Raw genomic sequence first — 6,381 nt, 5'->3', positions numbered from 1 at the left:
AAAGTTGTGATGAATGATGAATGATATATGTGATGTATGAGATCATGTTCTTGTAATAGGAATCACGACTTGCATGTCGATGAGTATGACAACCGGCAGGAGCCATAGGAGTTGTCTTTATTTTTGTATGACCTGCGTGTCATTGAGAAACGCCATGTAAATTACTTTACTTTATTGCTAAACGTGTTAGCCATAGTAGTAGAAGTAATAGTTGGCGAGCAACTTCATGGAGACACGATTATGGAGATCATGATGATGGAGATCATGGTGTCATGCCGGTGACAAGATGATCATGGAGCCCCAAGATGGAGATCACAGGAGCTATATGATATTGGCCATATCATGTCACTATTATTTGATTGCATGAGATGTTTATCATGTTTTTGCATCTTGTTTACTTAGAATGACGGTAGTAAATAAGATGATCCCTCATAATAATTTCAAGAAAGTGTTTCCCCTAACTGTGCGCCGTTGCGACAGTTCGTTGTTTCGAAGCACCACGTGATGATCGGGTGTGATAGATTCCAACATTCACATACAACGGGTGTAAGACAGATTTACACATGCAAACACTTAGGTTGACTTGACGAGCCTAGCATGTACAGACATGGCCTCGGAACACAGAAGACCGAAAGGTCGAGCATGAGTCGTATAGAAGATACGATCAACATGAAGATGTTCACCGATGTTGACTAGTCCGTCTCACGTGATGATCGGACACGGCCTATTTAACTCGGATCATGTTATACTTAGATGACTGGAGGGATGTCTATCTAAGTGGGAGTTCATTGAATAATTTGATTAGATGAACTTAATTATCATGAACTTAGTCTAAAATCTTTACAACATGTATTGTAGATCAAATGGCCAACGTTGTCCTCAACTTCAACGCGTTCCTAGAGAAAACCAAGCTGAAAGACGATGGCAGCAACTATACGGACTGGGTCCGGAACCTGAGGATCATCCTCATAGCTGCCAAGAAAGACTATGTCCTACAAGCACCGCTAGGTGAAGCACCTGCTCTCCCTGCAGAACAAGACGTTATGAACGCTTGGCAGACACGTACCGATGATTACTCCCTCGTTCAGTGCGGCATGCTTTACAGCTTAGAGACGGGGCTCCAAAAGTGTTTTGAGAGACACGGAGCATATGAGATGTTCGAAGAGCTGAAAATGGTTTTTCAAGCTCATGCCCGGGTCGAGAGATATGAAGTCTCCGACAAGTTCTTCAGCTGTAAGATGGAGGAAAACAGTTCTGTCAGTGAGCACATACTCACTATGTCTGGGTTACATAACCGCTTGACTCAGCTGGGAGTTAATCTCCCGGATGACGCGATCATTGACAGAATCCTTCAGTCGCTTCCACCGAGCTACAAAAGCTTTGTGATGAACTTCAATATACAGGGGATGGAAAAGACCATTCCTGGAGTATTTGCAATGCTGAAATCAGCAGAGGTAGAAGTCAAAAAGGAACATCAAGTGTTGATGGTGAATAAAACCACTAAGTTCAAGAAAGGCAAGGGTAAGAAGAACTTCAAGAAGGACGGCAAGGGAGTTGCCGCACCCGGTAAGCAAGCTGTCGGGAAGAAGCCAAAGAATGGACCCAAGCCCGAGACTGAGTGCTTTTATTGCAAGGGAAGTGGTCACTAGAAGCGGAACTGTCCCAAATACTTAGCGGACAAGAAGGCCGGCATCACGAAAGGTATATGTGATATACATGTAATTGATGTGTACCTTACCAGTACTCGTAGTAGCTCCTAGGTATTTGATACCGGTGCAGTTGCTCACATTTGTAACTCAAAGCAGGAGCTGCGGAATAAGCGGAGACTGGCGAAGGACGAGGTGACGATGTGCGTCGGGAATGGTTCCAAGGTCGATGTGATCGCCGTCGGCACACTACCTCTACATTTACCTACGGGATTAGTTTTAAACCTCAATAATTGTTATTTAGTGCCAGCTTTGATCATGGACATTGTATCAGGATCTCGTTTAGTTCGAGATGGCTACTCATTTAAATCCGAGAATAATGGTTGTTCTATTTATATGAGAGATATGTTTTATGGTCATGCTCCGATGGTGAATGGTTTATTCTTAATGAATCTCGAGTGTAATGCTACACATATTCATAGTGTGAATACCAAAAGATGTAAGGTTGATAATGATAGTCCCACATACTTGTGGCACTGCCGCCTTGGTCACATAGGTGTCAAACGCATGAAGAAGTTCCATGCAGATGGACTTTTAGAGTCTCTTGATTACGAATCATTTGACACGTGCGAACCATGCCTCATGGGTAAAATGACCAAGACTCCGTTCTCAGGAACAATGGAGCGAGCAACCAACTTATTGGAAATCATACATACTGATGTGTGCGGTCCAATGAGTGTTGAGGCTCGCGGTGGCTATCGTTATGTTCTCACCCTCACTGATGACTTGAGTAGATATGGGTATGTCTATTTAATGAAACACAAGTCTGAGACCTTTGAAAAGTTCAAGGAATTTCAGAGTGAGGTTGAGAATCAACGTGACAGGAAAATCAAGTTTTTGCGATCAGATCGTGGGGGAGAATACTTGAGTCACGAATTTGGCACACACTTAAGAAAATGTGGAATAGTTTCACAACTCACGCCACCTGGAACACCTCAGCGTAATGGTGTGTCCGAACGTCGTAATCGCACTCTATTATATATGGTGCGATCTATGATGTCTCTTACCGATTTACAGCTATCATTTTGGGGCTATGCTTTAGAGACTGCCGCATTCACTTTAAATAGGGCTCCGTCGAAATCCGTTGAGACGACACCGTATGAATTATGGTTTGGGAAGAAACCTAAGCTGTCGTTTCTAAAAGTTTGGGGATGTGATGCTTATGTCAAGAAACTTCAACCTGAAAAGCTCGGACCCAAGTCAGAAAAATGCGTCTTCATAGGATACCCTAAAGAAACTATTGGGTATACCTTCTACCTCAGATCCGAAGGCAAGATATTTGTTGCCAAGAATGGATCCTTTCTAGAGAAAGAGTTTCTCTCGAAAGAAGTAAGTGGGAGGAAAGTAGAACTTGATGAAGTATTACCTCTTGAACTGGAAAGTGGCGCGACTCAAGAAAATGTTCCTGAGGTGCCTGCACCGACTAGAGAGGAAGTTAATGATGATGATCATGAAACTTCAGATCAAGTTGCTACTGAACTTCGTAGGTCCACAAGGACACGTTCCGCACCAGAGTGGTACGGCAACCCTGTCTTGGAAATCATGTTGTTAGACAACGGTGAACCTTCGAACTATGAAGAAGCGATGGCAGGCCCAGATTCCGACAAATGGCTGGAAGCCATGAAATCCGAGATAGGATCCATGTATGAAAATGAAGTGTGGACTTTGACTGACTTGCCCGTTGAGCGGCGAGCCATAGAAAATAAATGGATCTTTAAGAAGAAGACAGACGCGGATGGTAATGTGACCATCTATAAAGCTCGGCTTGTCGCTAAGGGTTATCGACAAGTTCAAGGGGTTGACTACGATGAGACTTTCTCACCTGTAGCGAAGCTGAAGTCCATCCGAATCATGTTAGCAATTGCCGCATTCTATGATTATGAGATATGGCAAATGGACGTCAAAACGGCATTCCTTAATGGTTTCCTTAAGGAAGAATTGTATATGATGCAGCCGGAAGGTTTTGTCGATCCTAAGAATGCTGACAAGGTGTGCAAGCTCCAACGCTCAATTTATGGGCTGGTGCAAGCATCTCGGAGTTGGAATATTCGCTTTGATGATATGATCAAAGCATTTGGGTTTATGCAGACTTATGGAGAAGCATGCGTTTACAAGAAAGTGAGTGGGAGCTCTGTAGCATTTCTCATATTATATGTAGATGACATACTTTTGATGGGAAATGATATAGAGCTTTTGGACAGCATTAAGGCCTACTTGAATAAGAGTTTTTCAATGAAGGACCTTGGAGAAGCTGCTTATATATTAGGCATCAAGATCTATAGAGATAGATCAAGACGCCTCATAGGTCTTTCACAAAGCACATACCTTGATAAGATATTGAAGAAGTTCAATATGGATCAGTCTAAGAAGGGGTTCTTGCCTGTGTTGCAAGGTGTGAAATTGAGCTCAGCTCAGTGTCCGACCACGGCAGAAGATATAGAAGAGATGAGTGTCACCCCCTATGCCTCAGCCATAGGGTCTATTATGTATGCCATGCTGTGTACCAGACCTGATGTAAACCTTGCCGTAAGTTTGGTAGGTAGGTACCAAAGTAATCCCGGCAAGGAACACTGGACAGCGGTCAAGAATATCCTGAAGTACCTAAAAAGGACTAAGGAAATGTTTCTCGTTTATGGAGGTGGCAAAGAGCTCGTCGTAAAGGGTTACGTCGACGCTAGCTTCGACACAGATCTGGATGACTCTAAGTCACAAACCGGATACGTGTATATTTTGAATGGTGGGGCAGTAAGCTGGTCTAGTTGCAAGCAGAGCGTCGTGGCGAGATCTACATGTGAAGCGGAGTACATGGCAGCCTCGGAGGCAACGCATGAAGCAATTTGGGTGAAGGAGTTCATCACCGACCTAGGAGTCATACCCAATGCGTCGAGGCCGATCAAACTCTTCTGTGACAACACTGGAGCTATTGCACTTGCCAAGGAGCCCAGGTTTCACAAGAAAACCAGGCACATTAAGCGTCGCTTCAACTCCATTCGTGAAAATGTTCAAGATGGAGACATAGATATTTGTAAAGTACATACGGACCTGAATGTAGCAGATCCGTTGACTAAACCTCTCCCTAGAGCAAAACATGATCAACACCAGAATTCCATGGGTGTTCGATTCATCACAATGTAACTAGATTATTTACTCTAGTGCAAGTGGGAGACTGTTGGAAATATGCCCTAGAGGCAATAATAATAAAAGGATTATTATTATATTTCCTTGTTCATGATAATTGTCTTTTATTCATGCTATAATTGTGTTATCCGGAAATCGTAATACATGTGTGAATACATAGACACCAACATGTCCCTAGTAAGCCTCTAGTTGACTAGCTCGTTGATCAACAGATAGTCATGGTTTCCTGACTATGGACATTGGATGTCATTGATAACGAGATCACATCATTAGGAAAATGATGTGATGGACAAGACCCAACAATCCTAAACATAGCACAAGATCGTATAGTTCGTTTGCTAGAGTTTTCCAATGTCAAGTATCTTTTCCTTAGACCATGAGATCGTGTAACTCCCGGATACCGTAGGAGTGCTTTGGTGTACCAAACGTCACAACGTAACTGGGTGACTATAAAGGTATACTACGGGTATCTCCGAAAGTGTCTGTTGGGTTGACACGGATCAAGACTGGGATTTGTCACTCCGTATGACGGAGAGGTATCACTGGGCCCACTCGGTAATGCATCATCATAATGAGCTCAAAGTGACCAAGTGTCTGGTCACGGGATCATGCATTACGGTACGAGTAAAGTGACTTGCCGGTAACGAGATTGAACAAGGTATTGGGATACCGACGATCGAGTCTCGGGCAAGTAACGTACCGATTGACAAAGGGAATTGTATACGGGGTTGCTTGAATCCTCGACATCGTGGTTCATCCGATGAGATCATCGAGGAGCATGTGGGAGCCAACATGGGTATCCAGATCCCGCTGTTGGTTATTGACCGGAGAGCCGTCTCGGTCATGTCTACATGTCTCCCGAACCCGTAGGGTCTACACACTTAAGGTTCGGTGACGCTAGGGTTGTAGGATATGAGTATGCAGTAACCTCTGAAAGTTGTTCGGAGTCCCGGATGAGATCCCGGACATCACGAGGAGTTCCGGAATGGTCCATGGGCTGAAGTGGGGAGGGAACCAGCCCATAGTGGGCTGGTGCGCCCCCCCCCCTTGGGCCCCCCATGCGCCTAGGGTAGGGAACCCTAGGGGAGGGGGCGCCTCCACTTGCCTTGGGGGGCACTCCTCCCCTTGGCCGCCGCCCCCCCTAGGAGATCCCATCTCCTAGGGCCGGCGCACCCCTTAGGGGGCCTATATAAAGGGGGGGAGGGAGGGCAGCCGCACCCTGAAGTCTTGGCGCCTCCCTCTCCCCTGCTACACCCCCCCTTGTCGTGCTGCTGGATCTTCATCAACCTCTCCTTTCCCTTGCTGGATCAAGAAGGAGGAGACGTCACGCTGACCGTATGTGTGTTGAACACGGAGGTGCCGTCCATTCGGCGCTAGGATCTCCGGTGATTTGGATCACGACGAGTACGACTCCCCCATCCCCATTCTTTGAACGCTTCCGCTCGCGATCTACAATGGTATGTAGATGCATCCGATCACTCGTTTCTAGATGAACTCATAGATGGATCTTGGTGAAAACGTAGGATTTTTTTTTGTT

The sequence above is a fragment of the Triticum urartu genome, chromosome 7 (genome assembly GCF_003073215.2).
Source record: "Triticum urartu cultivar G1812 chromosome 7, Tu2.1, whole genome shotgun sequence".
Taxonomy (NCBI): domain Eukaryota; kingdom Viridiplantae; phylum Streptophyta; class Magnoliopsida; order Poales; family Poaceae; genus Triticum; species Triticum urartu.
The sequence above is the reverse complement of the archived record's forward strand: the minus strand, read 5'-3'. Positions refer to the sequence as shown.